We start from the raw sequence: 18,292 nt of genomic DNA on the forward strand, positions 1-18,292 counted from the left end.
ACATGGCTATTACCGTCACATTTGTTTTAACAAATATTTATTGAAAAAAAAAAAAAAAAAAAAAGAACTTGCAGACATCGTTTGAAAATCCTTTCAAAAATCTCATACAAAAAACGCATCTTTGAAAATTTCTTAAAAATCCTGTATGCTCCCAAGCTCTCAATCGAGAAACAATGCCACGGCAAAACTAAATTAACGCAAACGGCGTTACTCAATTGTGCGGCAAAGAACGCGGTACACACCTATACGCGGCCCAGTGCTAAAACCGAGCGACGCGCATTATCTGATCAGGGCGAAGATGCTGCAAGCCAGCTAAGTGGGCGGCGATTAAGCACTGCAACCATGTATATATGTATATGTACCTGCATAGCAAAAAAAAAAAAAAAAAAAAAAAAAGGAGAACGAAGCCGAAGAGAAAGAAGGAAGAAGAAGAGTCGAGCCGTTAAGTGGCCGAAGCCACGCGATGCGTGTACATGACGCAGGAGAGGAAACGGTTTGGCTTCACTTTCGTCGCGCTTTTATTTCGGTCGACGCGCTTGTTTTTATTTTCATTTTCTCCGTCTCCCTTCTTTTATCTTCCGGGAGTATATATTTGTATGCGTAAAATGTTATATACGTATATATATATTTAGGCACGCGTTTGACACCTACTCTTATTTTTTGATTTGGTGCCTGTCGGGGGGCCCTTTTGGTGATCGTTTTTTTTTTCTTCCCTCGATGAACACGGGAGCTCGATGATATTTGTTTTTTTTGTCTGGTACTGTGTGATTCGTTGCAGCTTCTGTGTTCGTACACGTAGAGTTTGTGTGCAGCAAATGGGTTCCGGATAAATCGCGTCTCTCGTAATAAGCGATGTTGTTTGATGATTCGTGGCACTTGTGATTTTTTATCTTTTTTCTTGAAAATGTAAATGCTCACAGTTAAATCCATCGATATGCACTTCTTTCCATAAATAATTATTAATAATGGCCATTATAATTAACAACCTTACATTTTTAGGGAAATTACTTCCATTGAGTGTAAAAAAAATGGTCAAAGAGATTGTAACTAAAAAAAAAAAAAAAAAAAAAAAAAAAAAAAAAAAAAAAAAGAAATTTAATACAATAAGCAGTCTGAACAGGTGGGAGAGAATACTTACCGGTCACAAATAGATTAAAATAAATTTCCATAAAAGCAGAAAAAAAGGACTTAAATTCCAAAAGATTATAGTCCCTAGCTTATGAGTGGGCAAATTTCCTTTTGCGAAGTCGTTACTCAACTGATGAATTTTGAATCATGTTACCTTTAATTAAGAAAACTTTGTTGTACTGTTTTTATATAATTGTTTCTAAGCTATCATTTGTAATGCAATTGTTTAGCAAAGTCTTTCAAATTTAATACTCTGTATTGAGGCTGTAGTACAATTATTTTATGGATTTCTGAACAGTTTAAAAAAAATTTTTTCTCCAGAGTAAAATGCTTTGTTATTGTTCCACAAATTTTTTATTTATTACCATAACTATTTACAATAAAATACTGAGAAAATTTTTTTTTACATTAGATAAGAGTTACACATTTTAAATATTAAATTTTGTCAAGTACCATGTTATAGGAAAAAATTTTAGCACAAACAATGCATTAAATTGTAAGAAAAAAAATATACTTGCCGTAAAAAAAAGTACAATGCATCCGTGCCAACGTCTGCCTGTATCAAAGTGTATTAAAACGTCATATATTGATTAACCATTTATACAAATTAGATAAAATTATTTTTACAAGAAAATTTACAAGAAATACAAGAAACTTCTGAAAATTACAACTCTCGATTCTGCCTCTGCTGGCTTAACCGTACGAATACTAATTTCGAAAATTCATTTGCTCACACGATCTATTGAATTTCTGGGAAGCCCTCAAAATCACGTCCCATTGATTAATCTTGTTGTAACATCCAAGTAATTTCGGGTACATTATTACTAAAAGCTACAAGTAATACATCGATGGACGAAATTCTTTTCTACTTCACGAATTAATCCCTTTTGAAGGGTATTCGCGTATTGCGCAGCATAACGCATATACTCACGGGGAATAGGAAATAATTCGAGTTCGCCTCACTTGAAGAATAAATTAAATTCTGGGTCCTGACGGAATACTTTTCTTCGTGTGGATGAATACAGTCACATTATCGTAGCAGTGCTTAATCTAATTTGGTTGTAAACAACACTGCGGGACAAAAGCCGCGACATCGGCTCGTAAAACGTGGTTGAAATGAAATTGCGGAGATGATGACATTTTAAAGGTAAGTGAATCCGATGAAAAGAAAGAGACATAATGTATACGAGCTGTGACTGCCTGTCTGTTCGACTGGGTACGGCTGTATCACATTTGCAGGTAATTGTGCAGAGGACGGTTCGTGGAAATACTGCGGGGAGAACCGTGCGTGGTAATTTTGGGTACAATAAGAGATTTTTTTCTCCTTTTTATGTCTTTTGTTTTTAGATTTTACGTGGGGGTTGTATTAAACACTAAACAAGTTCATCACTTGGAAGTAGTGGACGCAGAGGGGTGGGGAGAAAGTCGTAACTCCCGGGCAGTGGGTGTAGGTCGCGTGGATCGGATTTTTCGATTCGCTAATGCGCTGAAATTACGAATAGCAATTTTTCTTCTCGTTTTATCGAGGTAGATGTGGTGGAATTCTTCGTTGGGGTCTCGATCGGATTTTATTACGTGCTCAGTGCAGGTGGCTGCTGCTCGAGATACTTTTCTAAACGCGAAATTTTATGCTGAAAGTAGACTAAGATATATCTTTTCCTTTGAGTTTTACGGTATTTGGCTTCTGGAATGTTTTTTTACGTTGTTGTATACCTTTGATGTGTTTATTTAAACATTAAATGTAAGTGCTTACACAGTTCTTAACTAAATGAATTATGCAAATGTATGACAATAATTGATGTTATTTCGCGACAACGGCAAATGTAATTATTTTGACACAGGCTTAGCAATGGCTTTATACGAGTCAAATTTTTTCAAGATAAGCAGATTTTTTCCGTGTGTCAAGCGAACTGCCTCACTTCTTAAAAATAATATGAAAAAAATAACTTCATTCGTACAATTTAATTTGTTTCAATTAGTTTGTTTGTAAACCTCGAGCTTAGCATAATTTTTAGTGATTATTGGATCTGTTATGGTTTTTAAGAGTTTGAAAAAATGTAAACTCTAAACATTAAAAAACAAAAATGTGTCACGAAAACAGACGGTACATATAAACAATTTTTTTTTTTTAAGTAAGTTTTGTACTCCGCAGGAGATACAGTCAGAGGTATTTTTGATTCTATTTCTTTTCGCTGAATAATGAAGAAAATTTTTCAAAGAACTAATAAACCTTGAGCAGATATTGTAATGTATAATTATGTTTTAACTCTTTTTATTTTCATGAGTTTCTTATTGAACGACGACATACTTATATAATTATATTGTTACGTTGTACGGAAGATATCCAAAAAGTGTTTGTAGCAACATTTTTTAATCTCAAAACATATTTTCAAGAATATTTGATTTCATAATATTTGAAAAGTATGCTATTTCCAATAACATAAAAAAATATACAGCATATATAACAACTTGGATGATAATTGAGACCAACCACATTATGCCTTGATTTTCCTTAAACAAAAAAGTTGTTCTGATAACCGTCCTATTCTTTGATGTAATAAATGACAATAAACTAATTTCCTAAAGGTAGAAACAGAGCTGAGTTAGTAACAGTTTGTGCTCAATTATTATGTAAAGCACTGCTTTCTATGTAGCTGCAAACAGCGCACTTTCCGTTTAATGACTGCAAAGCTTTGGATCGACATCAAACAGCTCTCGACAATTCTCGTTACCAGTGAAGTGTAATGAAAAGTAGAAGAGACGAGTAAAAATGACAGAAAGCTACCAGTTTTAATTGATAGCTGTTAATTAAATGAAATGTCAAGAAAATCCTTTAAATTGAGAATTTTTGTCTACGGACAACGTCGAAAAATTTAACTTCAAGCGAACCTTTCATTGAAATAAAACCCTATTTTTTTACTCTTCTTTTATGTTACATGGAAACTATTACAGTCTGGTATTTCAGAAACGTTCTGGTATAAAAAGATCAACGATTTTATTTATTTGAAAAGAGCTGTTGTTTATTCGATTGTTCTTAGGTTCACTACTTCATCACACCAGTGTAGGCAATGCTTAACATCTAAAACGTTTGAGCACTTTGTGGACCTATCCACATGTTGTAACGTTCCCGGTGCTCTTTTATGTGGCATACAAAGCATATCTTCCGCATTTAATCAATATTTATTACACGCTTCAAAGTTACCACAGTTTTTCTTTGAGATAGTACTAATACCGCTATATGTTTTCTACACCTAGTCAGATACTTTAGTACTTCTTTGGCATGATGTTATCGTATTGGGCAATGTATGTATTTGGAAGCCCTAATTTAACTTTCATCCCTAGGTTTTTTATCCTTTCAATAATCTCCTCATCCCCTTCAAACCATCCATTCAACATGTAAAATCTCTTGTTTTCCACCGTCTATTTTAATTGCCTGCCTTTACCAATTTTTTGTAATACTAACTCCCCAAAGAAGTTAATTTTCTCTCACAGCTTTTATCGATTTTCAAATAAAATTGTTAGGACAGTTTGTGTTCTAAGTTTTTCCAATTTTTATTTTCTAGCCACTTTTGCTAAGATTATGATCGTACCTCTTAATAAATTTTCAAAAATCATCAATTTTTTTTTAACTCATTGCGAATACTTTTTTATTATTATATACATCAAACCTTTTGAATTACATACACCTATAATTTACTACGAAAATTGTTTTAAATGAAATCTAGTGAAAAGCTGCTGAATCGCCTTAAAATTAATAGTTGAGAAGGTACTTTACTTATGAAAAATAAAATAAGCAGTGAGTGAGTAAATGTTTCTGGGATACGCTGTCGAACACAAATTTTTCTTGTATGAATTGAAGATCTATTTTTTTTAAACTACGACAGGTCGTTTTTATCGAAAAATACTTCTTGACGTTACATGTATACCTTCGGAAAGTCTTAACATTTTAATCTCGATATTAGCTTTAAATGTTTGCCTCATTGGTTTTTAAATTTAGATGAAAATAAAAATGAAATCCGTCATCTTCATTATGAAACAATTATTATTAAAGTTTCGATTGGTATGGTATTGGTCTTAAGCTTTTTTTATTTTTACAGGAAAACTCAGGTGATGGACAGTCAACTGTAACAGTGAAGATTTCATTCGTCTCCTCAATGATGTTATTCAACAGATTTCAACGAAACAAAACAAAATAATAAACGACTGAGCGATGCTGAGATGCGCAAGGACGTATCTCTGCATCGCTGGAATGACGATCTCGCTTAGCTGTTACCAATCGTGTCATCCAACGTATAAACTGCGCCAAAAGCATCACTCCGTTTGAGGTAATTATCGAATTTTCGGTATGCGATGGCTGTCAGGAATCGGGTTTCGTATTTTATATCAAAATTCGCTCCTTTACTCAGAAAACAGTTTTTTATGAGTTCTTGTTTCTCGTTGAAGAATTTTTATCTTTCATTTGAGGTGATTTCAAACAAAAATGTGTAGGAATTTCATGATTTATCAGGAAATGTTGCGAGCAACGAGTAATTCGATTTTTCTGAGAACTCCACTGAATTTGATAAATTGACATAAACGTTTTCTATAGTAGGAAAACATATTTTGATCGTTAAAATGCATATGACATTTTAAATGGTATGGAGTGTATATGGAAAATAATACACAATTAATAGTGCATTTCACACGACACAAACGTTAAATCAAATTTCCATTCAATTGAAATATTTCTGCTTGTAATTTTCAATAAAAGTTATTATTTTTATTATGTAAGTAGATCAAAAGACTAAATTTTTAGTACAAAAAGTTCAAAAAATATTAAAAAACCAAAAAGAAAGAAATAACTACACAGTAAAAATTAAAAAAAAAAAAATGTAATTTATGTAAGATTATCATCTAACATTGCATATAGTTGGCAGACAATTTCAAAAAATTTAAGTCCACATTAATTTTATGTCGTTCGTTGTTATTGCTGTTAGTTAAATTGAGATGGACAAAGTATTAACAGATGCTTACGATATAATAATGCGTGTATTAAGAATTGATTGAGAAATAAATGTATCATAGGTACTTACAGAAAAAAAGATGGTCATTTTAAATTGGTAGTACAATGAAAAATGTAATAACTAACAATTTCACGGTAGTATATATCACTGCATAAAACGCGATGTTAAACGTACTACACGATTCAAAAAAACTGTTCTAGTTGTGTAAAAAAATTTGTCCCATTGTCTGAAAAAGCATAGTCGCGTTAACACAAGAATTCCTTTCTATCAGCGATTGTACGTCAACTCCATAAAAAACGTGAAAAGCGCGTATCGAAAAACCTTTTCCGAGTAATTGAATCAAAGCTTGCTCGAGCCGCATCGCATTGACAAAGCAATTAAATCACGAAATCCCTAATTGTAATCCTTTTTCTTTTCCTTCCCGATCCGAGGTCGTGATCACAAAAGCTTCCTTGGGTTATCGTTTTTTATTTCGCGAGAAAAGAAGAAAAAAAGAGGAAGCGTCACATGGAGAACAGTGACGTGCTGGGGACCGCCGTCCTCGGTAGCATTGCACTTGGGGACACGAGGAGCGTCGACGTGGCCGATTATTACAGCACTGGAAGCGCAGCGATCGTCAACGATGCCACTTCTAATGCTACTTCTGCGCTTGGGGGGCGCGCCAACGATACCGAAGAGATCGACCCCTTCTATTTTTATGAGGTGGGTGCTGCTTTTGTTGTTCATTTTTTTTTTTTTTTTTTTTTTCTTTTTTTTCATTTTTGTTTTTTTTTCACATTTGATTTACTGTAGTATATACACTCTCATTTGGACAGTAAACATTGTTTGGTCCAAGCTTTAAAATTAATTTTCTTTTTCGCAAATAAACACGTTTCTGCCGTAAAAATACTGGCTTGTAAATGCTTAAGGTTAAACAGGGTATAAATTAAATTGTAAAGATAGGTTATTGTTTATCTAAAAATACATGCGTTAAAATTTTGTGGAAATCTGCAGACACGATATCAAATATTTTGTATATTTAAATCCGTAGTATACGAACACTATATACCTATATACGAAACCTTGATGAAAATCGATGGGGCGTTAATTGAAAACTTCAGGAATATTTTGCATCGCTAAAAACATTGATTGAGTGCCCATGAAAGCTGATGCTAATTGATATCGGTTTGAAATTCATACTTTTCAGCTATCGTACGGTTTACATAGTTATACTCGATCAGACATGTATAAGAGATTAGGCAACTCTATACTTGTTTGACTTTTGCAGTATTGACATGCAATATAACTTACTGTTAGTTGTTGTCAGAAATTTTTCTTTTTCATCAAATTTCTTAATTAAATTTTGACAATAACTAATTTTACAGTTCATTTATTTATAAATTTATGAATAATATACTTGGAGAAAAGTTACTTGATTATTATCGTATCAAACTCCACAACAGCCCGATAAAGTAATTTTCAAGATATCCAATAGTTTGGCCACTATTTTCGAGTTGAACTCATTTTTTAAATTTTCTGTGAAGACAACATAATAATGTTTTAGTACAGTTAAAAATAATTAAAAAGGTATTTTTTCTTTAACTTAAATAATTATACATATTTTGCAGCTGACAGAATTCATTTTTATGTATTATGGCTCTCATTTACTTAAATGTTATAATTAATGTGACTTAGTCTCAAATTTTAAAGTATACTTGTTTTTATAAATTAATATATCTTTCATAAAAAAAAGAAAAAAAAATTAATATACGAAGTTCGAAAATTAATTTTGAATGTGAAGTTATAAAAATTTTTAGTGAAAGCTGATTTCGATCGCAAAGACTAGCAAAAAGTCTTAGAGACGTCAACTGTTTAGAAAGTTTATCCTGGTTTATTTTACTAAAACATGCACTCAATCAAATGTATGCTAAACAAGTTTAAGATTATCGTGATGGAGACATTAAATTTTAGAATTAAATGCTTTACCTTCGTGACAGTTTGGTCGCAATACCTCGAGGGATCAAAAAGTTGTATTTTAAAAGAGATATTAAACACAGTTTTTCCTGGATGCACAGCCACTCATTAATCTCTCAACACCAAGTTCTCCAAACCCTCAAAGGGCACTAATGAATTATCATAAATAACTCGAGTTCTTTTGAGTGAAAGTCGCGGGGCAGCAATTAATTTGTCAGTGAGGTAGTACCGCTAACATTCACTGTATGAGCATTGTACAGGTATGCGAACGGACAAACGACTCAATGAACTGAGAAGAGCCTCAGAGAGAACTCGGAGATTCCCTGGGAAATAATGTTGAAAATATTTTTGCACAGCATTTTTTTTCCTTTTTTTTTTTTTTTATTCAATGCCTCAGTTAGGGTAATTTTAATACAAAGGTAAATAGTGTGTGCAAATACATCAAGCCAGCGATTCGTTCAAAGGAATTTTGCAATTGATTAAAAACTATTAGATTCATCAATCCCCGTTACTAAAGAAGAGTAAAACGAAGAAATCTCACCCTCACGTGCGCATTACTCTATTCCATGTATTCGCGTGAAACGGCAAAAATTTGCACTTAATGGCTCGAAATTAGGAAACTGATGTGGTCTCACACGAATATACGCCTCAATAAGGCTGACAAGTTGAATATCGACGTATGCTCGGCTCACCGTATAATGTACTTTTGCGTATAAGCGCGAGAGCGAAATGTGCAAGATTTTTCGCTCCACTTTGCAATAACGTTCTCGTTGAATAAAATGCGATACGAGGTGCATTTACTGGCTGGGGATTTGTTGTCATCGTCGTTTCCACGGGTCCTGCTACTGATCCAGTTTTATGCGGAGTAGAAAGCTTTTCTGCCCCAAGAAGCGAGTCTTTAGAATTGTACTTTTTTCTCCCCATTAGGTGAGCACTTTAGCTTATGATTAATACATTTTTCTATGCTGACTAAAAAATAATGAGTGTTTGATTCTTATTTCTCACAAACCAAAATTAAATATATAGTCATCATTGTTGTGAATTTACAGCAATAATATCCAGAGTTCCCTTGTTTGTAATACTTGGTTAATGTGATCAAGAAAACAATACTTATTAATTTTTTACCTAACGGATCAAACTAAATTAAAAATTTACTTTTCATCCAAAATCCTAACTAATGTAAATATGACAATTTCAGGCATCAAGAAAAAATTATTTGAAAATTTGTTAAATAAATTTCTGGTATAAAGATATCAAGAGAAAAAAAAATAATAAAAATTATAGAGAAATTCCAGCAAAAACTACCATTCTGCCTAGTTAATCGAATGCAAGCTGGCAAAAAGGAAAAAATTTGTTACAAGTTTTAACAGTTAAAATCATGGTTTGAAGAGTAAAAATTTCGATAGGGAAAAGAAAAATTTATCAACCGATTATTTTAAGGTTTACTGTTACAGCATATAAATTTTTACTGTTCTAACTACAATATTTTTACTACTAAAACAGTAATCTTTACTGTTAAAAATAATAATTTTCACCTTTTTTACCAACTTGCGTCCAGTTTATTGCGCGGAATGGTAATTTTTGCTGGAATTTCTCTATAATTTTGATAATTTTTTTTCTCCCAGTGGACTAAAAATTGTAAATAAGTTATAAATAAGGTACTACAAAATAAGATACTTGCGGTTTCTGCAACTAAGTAAATTATTTTAAAGCTCTTGCGAGAACCATCTGCAAATGCACGCTGAGATATTCCACGGGCCTCCCACTCAAGCCACCCAATTTAAAATGCGAAATCAAAGCTCACGGACATCCAGCCGAGCGCATATATGAATGTAACATCAAAAGCCGAGCTTCTTAAGATAACTAAATTTTTAATTAAGGCGCTGGAAGCCAAGGAAAACACGCAGCAGGAAATATCGAGCTGGTTCACGCAGCGCCAGTCCCTCGGCATCAAAATCGACATTAGATTCAAGGCAATCGAGCAGGCGCACATCAAACATTAACGACAGGCCCGTCGCCGCGAACGCATTTAAAAGCTCGAGTCGCATCACGTTAAAGAGGAGGCGCCCAAAGGAGCCGAGCTACATGTTTGCGCTTAACCCACACGTGCGCGCACACTGGCCTTGTTATTGCAGGGAGCTTTTGTTTGCCTTCTCCTTCGAGGCTGCGCTGCTACTGGCGCGCGAGCGAGTTGTTACCAACATTAGTCGGTGTGCTTTTGACCCTACCCCCCCCCTCCCATCTCCCTCTCTCTTTACTAAATTTGGGTGACGTAAGCTTTCGACAATCATGCCGTTGTGTATAATCGAGCCGAGGTGAATAATTAAGTACCTTTGGTGCTTTGTGTATACATTGGACATCATTTTGTTTATGGTCATTGTTTGGGGATATTCGACAGTTTCAGACTTTATGAATTTAAAAAAATTTTACGAGGATTCAAAACGGTATGATTCAGTTTCAAGTGAATGATTAAAATTTACCATTTGATTTATTTACATTTTAATGGACATTTATTTCAATTGTCAAGCAACTGGTTTACATTAAAAAATAAATTGCATTTTTCACCAAAATAACAGAACATGGATTAGTCAATAAATACAATAAATTGTTTGGTGAAATAATTTTATTAAAGAATCTACTTTAATTATCACTTGTTTGAATACTAATAAATTATGAATTAATTGATGTTGTTAATTTACTGATATTTCAATCAATAAACGTGTATTTTATCGACAATTTGAACAATTTTCAATGAGGAAATGTGTTTGTAATTTTCATGAAAGTATAATTGTTGTTATGATTATTATCATTAACTGACTATTTAAGAAATAAATAAAATTAAAGCATAGTATTTGTTAAAATAGTTTTTCATTGAGAAAAAAAGTTTTGAAGCATAAATATTAAAAATAAAAAGATATTTTTACGAGTTTCCTGAAACTTTTAAGCATTTAAAATATCAAAAGAACACCGAAATCTAATGTGTCGATTCATAAACTACGGATAATTGTGCCAGAAAATTTCTTTTCACCCTACTTACTCTAAAAAATTTTGGACTTCACGTTTTATTTGATATGCTTTTGCTAAAAAAACAAACTAGACGCCAATGTAAAAATATATTCTAGACTAAAAGCACTTATACTTTCAAGGGGGGGGGGGGTAGCAAAGAATAAAGAAAAAGAGCAAAGGAGTCCTTCGAATTTAATAAAGGAAGAATGCCTTTGGCAGGGTAGGGGCCGCAAGGGCTCTTGATTCTTGAAATATGTGCTGAACAAGGTGTGTAAAAGGACGAAAGAAGATATATTAGAATGTCGTTGTTATTAAATCCAAAAAAAAATAATCGATTTTCTGTTAATTTTACATCAAATAATTTCAATAGAGTAATTTACCACGTTTTAATGAAAATCTAAATTTAATTAAAATCACTAAACTGTTTTCATGTATTAAAACTGAATTAAATTTAAAAATAGCTGATATAATTTTATTTTAATCCTATAAAGTGCATATTTTAATACGACCGAAAGTGAATAGAAGTTATATTTCGATTTGTATCAGTGCATATTGAAGTCTGACCTGTTTTTAGAAATTGCAGGTTCAGATATGGAAAATTAAAGTTATAATTTCAGTGGGCATTTGTAATGACAGGAAAAATATATATGAGCAACAAAACATGCCGCAAATCCAGTAATATCCACAAACACTGTCACAGAGGAATCCACTTATAAAGGCTTAATTACTAGCGCATTTTAATAAAAAAAGTTTCCGATTGCCTGGAAACATTTTTTTTTCCCTACCAAAAATCCTAAATGCATTGCACGGTATGGCAACGAGGTAGTCAATATGTAGACAGGAAGTAAAGGACGAGAGAAAGCAGAGGAGAAAACTATCCCGGGGAATCTCGACGGGAAAAAAAAGAGAGGGGCCGTGGTGATGCTTCCTCATATCGACTGCAGGTCTGCTGTTGTGCGATATGTAATTGTCGACTCAGAGATGAAGAAGACAAAGGGGAATGAGCTCTATTAAAGCAAGAGGACTTGGGGATCGTTTGACAGAAGTTCTGGAGTGGATTAGAAGACATGTGGACTTTTGCTTCTCCTTAGCCGAAGCTGACTACTTTTTTTTGTTGACCGGATGAAGGGGAGATATCTGAAGTAATTTCTTTTTTCTGCTTGGCCATAGTTTTTGTTAAATAGTTCCAGGAAGCGTCTCTCGTGTCTTACGTGTACTCTTATGGAGCGTGTGATTGTAATCTATTCTGGTCTTTGACGTAAAAAGCCTAATGATGGGCGAAAAATTACTCTCTACGAGATACAACGTGGAAATGTGTTATAAATCAAGGGTTGAAGAGGATACGCTGTACTGGTTGAAATATGTTAGCGGGTGAATAATCAGCGACGAAACGGATTGTTAAAGAGTTGGAAAAAAATTTACTGGTTTTTAATTATCCAGTTTTGATTTCTGCCATCTAATTGATTATGCAAATGTTCAGTTGAATTAATTTTTCCATCATTGACAAGATTTTAATGAAAAAAAGTATGCTTCAACCACAATCATCGTGTGACAGTCAAAGTTGTCCTTTCAACGTTAACAAAGTGTTTTCACGGATTCTGTATTTAAATTTATAATTGTGCACTAGAAAAAGTACGATTCTTACCCTCCGTCACCTGTTGTGCCTTTTTTTTTAACTTCATTGCACGATGACGAAAAATTTGGGATTTAATTAACCGTTACTTAATTGATCGAAGCGTGACTCTGGCACAATGGCAAGAATAATGGGAAATTTTAATTAATTCACGATTAGAATTTAAAATATTAATAGAAAATTTTAATCAACGTGGAAGCAAATGTTTTTTTTATTTATTTCAAAATATCCAACTTGTCGAGAGTAACCCTTATTTGTAAATGTTTTTGGTTGTTAGCTTTGATCTCCTCACGTAAAAAAGGCTAATTAGAAAAAACACACATAGATAAGCTTCTGAATTTAAGTTTCTCAAGAAGTAATCCAGGATCAATGTAGCGCAAAAAACGTTAAATCACAGTTTTCAAAGTATAATTTAGCTCAGGCAATGAATTCGGCTTTCCGTTCCATTAAACTCTAAAACTTTAATTGATATTTAAATGTCCCGGAGCACTGCGGCCCAAAAAGTTAAATTTAATATCTCGATTGCGGTTCCACACTGTAGACGTTTCTAATTACAATAGCAGTTTTATGTGAAAGTAAATAAAAAAAATTCAAAGAGAAGTCTTTCATTGAAACTCACACATAGAACTGTGTCAGCTAAAGGACACTTTGTGAAAATTACTAAATTTAGTTTTAATCGAGTTTTCTCGCTGTAGGCAACGGAAAAAAAAAAAAAAAAAAAAACCAAAGCGAAAGATCTTGTTTGCATACACATGGCATGTAAAAGTGCGTGGGTATGTTGACACGTGCACCCGACCGTACGCACATACCGCGCACAGCATATACATCAGAGTTTGTAAAGTCACTTTCCTGGCATATATACATGTATAATGTACTCTGATACGCGTGAGCTTTAAAGCTGTTCGAGGGTCGCAGTGAGGCCGTGGTGGGTTAATCCACCTTCCAAGGATTAATATCAATTAAGGTAGAACAAAGCGACTCGAAAGATCTGAAGCCACAGTTTACCAAATCAGGGCGAGCAATAGCAAGGATGACTATCCTCGTACGGTTTAATTTACCCATTAACTTTGTGACTCCTCCAACAAAAGCGTTGAGTTTGATGCCTTTACCTACATGTACGCAGCTTACATCGTAGGTATCTTTTTCTCCCTCCTCCTCCTCCTCCTCTTTGTACACGGTATCTCATTACGTAAAGCTCCTTGATCCTGCCGCCGGCCCATGGGTAAAGCTCCAACAACTTCACATCTGGTTAATTCGTGTTTTTTCAGTCCTCTTTACCTCCACCTTCCTCTTACTAGACCGTACCGTTGACGTGCTATGCTAATTTTCTCCCCCCGAGGATTAGCTGAAAAAGCTTTCAAGTGAGCTTTTCACCTCCCAGCCCAGCTTTTAATGGCTTATTGTGTTTTGCCGAGTTTTTTCTTCCGGTATATATATATTTACGCAATGGCTATTGAAACGGGTTGAGTTAATTTTCTGTATTGACAAAGCCGTTGGTGTTTATTGGCTCTTGTAACCTGATTTGTGAGCTGTGTGTACTTGTTTTACAAAGTGATTTACCGAGGGTCGTTGAGTCGCAGTTGGGGGCGTGCTTTCAAGAATACTTTCATCGGCCTTTTTTTTCAAAGCGTTTGCGTTGTTTTGCTTTCGCAAAGTATTTTCTTTATCATTCAAAGTTAGCTTTTTATATGGTTTATTGAAGCAATTGAGATTTTTATGGGGAAAAAAAAGATGTTTGGAGAACTCAAGCTGAAGAGTGAAAATATATTTCATTCAGGTAGTTATCTGCGTATCGTACCTTTTTCAAAAAAGCAACGCAAAACGTTGATCCAATTTAATATAATCCCAAGGCGCTAGCACTATCTTTTGCTTTCATGTTGGTCACACAAATTTTTTTTTTTACATTTTCCAATTTTTGTGTGGATGTTCATAAAGGTTACAGTTTTATAAACAGTTAGTTTTTTGTTTACATGTTTGGAGTTCTTTTACATAAATTAATTAAACCAACTAAGATAATGAAAATTTTGTACGTAATTTATAAATGTTAAAAATTGAAACATTCCAGGCACAATATTTTAAAATGATATGTCTTGTAAAATTTTAGAAAAAAGGACATTAAAGCACATGTTATCTTGAAGAGCAAAATACAGAAAAATTTTTTTCATTTATTTTCTTAGAGCATGAACACTTTTCATTTAAGGAAGACTTTTTTTGAAAAATATCTATATTTTTCTAAAGATTTTTAAAAAACTCACGTAACATCTCATAGAACGATTATTACATCAAGTTAGTTATTTTAACGAAAATTAAAAAAAAAAAATAAATAAAAAATCCACATGAATAACACTCGATGAGATTTATCGTTGTAAACAATACACCAACATGTTTGTATTTGCTTAGGAAAAGTTTTGCTACAAAAACTCTTAAGTAACCAAGCCAACAATCTCGCAGATATATATCCGTATGAGAGTACACAGCGTATCAGCCAATGATCCCCCCCCCCCCGCCCCTAACCGAACCAAGTTTCCCGCACCGCCTACTGTAAACTCCATCCTCTTCTTGTTGCTGTATGCTCTCCTCCCCTGTACTCGTTTGCGGTTTTTTCCTCTAATCTCACCACCGCCACGGAATACTCGCACAGGCGTGTGCACCAGATAGATCCGCGTGAAAAACACTATCAACCAACCGAGCGCTGAATTTATAGTCCTCAAAGGAATCGGCGCCATCGATCGCTCCTCTCGTCTTTCCCCTCCCCTCGGCGCTTAGTTGCGATTATTCCGTAAAGAGAGCGAGATAGGGTGAGCGTGCGTGTGGGAGAACTGGACAGGGAAATGCCAGCGAGGGGGTCGGGAAAAGGAATTTGTGCGACAATTAACGTGACTAGGATGCCTTTGCCCGAAAGATTCCTTAGCTCCTTGCATGTATTTTGGATAAGAAACCGGAGACTATATTTCTTACTCTCTGGGCAGGGAGGGCAGGAAAAAAACGTCACTTCTATGAGTTTCCAAGTTGGTGGACCCGTTTCGTGATAATTAATTGGAATGGCACGTGGCGAGAATGTTTGGGAAAGTCGAGGAAATCGTCAAGGGGCCTTTTTCTTGCGATTCCGATTGATTTCGAAGTTTTACTCGCGAAGGTGGAACGATTAGGTACTCGCACGTCAAGTGCTCGCACACAGAGAATTTTGCCTCTGAAATTTTTCTGTTAGGTAACGCTTGCCAAGGCATATGGCCTATATTTCCAATTCACCAAAATCTACATTTTTTTATGGCTCACAAGTAATTCTTTATTTTCTTTATTTTATCAGTACTTACAAAGCCAAGGTCATCAGACCTGATTCATCCATTCCGATTCATCCTTTTACAAGACACGTGTATCAGATTGGAAGCCAAACTTTGTTGCATAGCAGCTTTACTGATTTTACTTGACTCATGAAGTGGCTCACATAAACTTGGATTTTTATCATCATCAGAACTACAAGTACTTAATACGTGTGTGAGGCATTAGAAGTTTCTTTTTCTTCTTTTATTCGAGTTGTCTAATTTCTGAATAACACAAGCTAGCAAATTTACCCTTTATGTGGAAAAGTGTGGCACATAATAAAAACTATTAAGCTTTTCTCAGTGGAGTCCAATTACGGAATGCAATAGTTTGTGGATTAAAAAAAAACTATTCTTTCATCAAATCGTGCATTGGAAAAAAATATTTTAATCATAATTGTTAATGGTCTTTGGTTGAAAAAAAGAGTTTAATTTAGTTTTATTTCTCAATAATTTTAGGGAGGATTTTTTAATATTTAAGAAAAAATATTATTGTTTCAAATTAATAAATTATCTAAAATTGTATGTATGATAATTTAGCGTTTAAATCACATAAATCATTTTACACAGTAATAATAATAATAATAATAATAATAATAGAAAAAAATTTTATTTATCAGTCAAAATAATTAAAAAACAAAAAATACCTAGTTGAATTAAAATTGGTGTAGTAAATCCTGAGATGTGATGGATAAAACATGTAGTGCACTTACATACATAATAACTAGAAATTTTTCAATGGTAATGCATCAAGATAAATAAAAAGTGCATATAATATCCCAGACCTTCATTTTTTTTGTAGAGCTTCTTCTAGAAAAAGAATAATTCAAAAGACAAAATTTTTTTTCACGGGCATAAAAAAAAAAAATAACGAAAGTAAAATGAAGAGACAAAAAGTTTTGTGAAGCTAAGTATAAAGGTAGGAGCAGAGTCCAAACAATGGCCTCCAACTCCAACATTGACAGGCTTCTTTTGCGTGCCTTACTGCGAAACATCATCTATAAAGGATAACGTATTTTCGAAACTGAAAACCGAGTGTATCTTATATGCGGAAATGACAACAGAAATCGGCAAACATCAGCTGGTGTGCACAGTTTTTATCTCATTCACAATTTTTCATTTTTTCTATGGTTATTGCTAGTGCTAGAATATACAGAGAAATCCTGTTTTCACACTTGCATACATTTTTTCTATACCTTTGCATTTTTAAGATTTTTCACACCAATTTTCTAAAAATTCATAAGAAAATCCAAAAATAAAAAATACTTTTATTGTTTACAAATTCAAAGACTATATTGTATTGGCTCTGGATGAAATTCTAAGATAAATTTTTTCTTAAAATAAACAGTTTTTATGTTTAACTTTCGCTAAAAAAAGCACCCTTGAGCGCAGGAAGCGTTTCAAGTACAAATGATGATTTAATTAAACGAAGTTTACGATTCATTTCAATAATATTTGAGAAAACCTTTTTCTCCAGAACAATTTAATTAATTTTTTGATTACGGTAGTAAAATATATGTAAAAAATGATTAATTACATCTTTCATCAAGGTTATTCACAACGTGTCATATAACATTTGTCAATAGGAAGCTCATCAGATCTTGCACCAATTATCGGTCGTTAGTCCCTTTTTCATTTCTACATTGGTGAAAAACATTGCTGTTAGTTCAAATATGGTTACAGAAATAACAAAAGAAGGTTTTCTCTTTGACCCACATTGACAGCTACTTCTAAAGACCAGAAGTTTCGAATCAATTTTATCGCCTAATAGTCGACACGTACTCCACACTCGTATGACACAACCTCGAGCTTATATTTACATGGTTGACTACCTCTGATATGTGTCTACCAGCTGGCTTCGTTTACTGCCCGCACCTCGTATGTATACATATGCATACGAGGTGAGAGAAGCGCTTGAGTCAACTTTTTTAAGTATATGCGCTTCATTACCGGAGGGCTTTAGGGTCTATTTCATAATTACTACGCTCTGTCTGCCTATAAACTTTTCATTAGTGTATTTTTTAGTCATTGGTGCACTGAGCTCGAGGAATGAAAAAATACCGCTTAACAATTAGTACTTACATACGTGTGGTATTCAATCTAAATATTTATGAATGTTGGGATGAAAAAAGGGAAAATTCTTTAGTAGCGCATGAAAAATAATTACATCTATAAAAATAATTAGATGATTAATAAATAATTAGATTAATAAAATTATGAAGGGTTGAAAAATTCGTGTTTAGTAAAAA

The sequence above is a fragment of the Copidosoma floridanum genome, unplaced genomic scaffold (assembly GCF_036245765.1).
Source record: "Copidosoma floridanum isolate Cflo_tuat_1 unplaced genomic scaffold, Cflo_Japanese_pri ptg000014l, whole genome shotgun sequence".
NCBI classification, from domain to species: Eukaryota; Metazoa; Arthropoda; class Insecta; order Hymenoptera; family Encyrtidae; genus Copidosoma; species Copidosoma floridanum.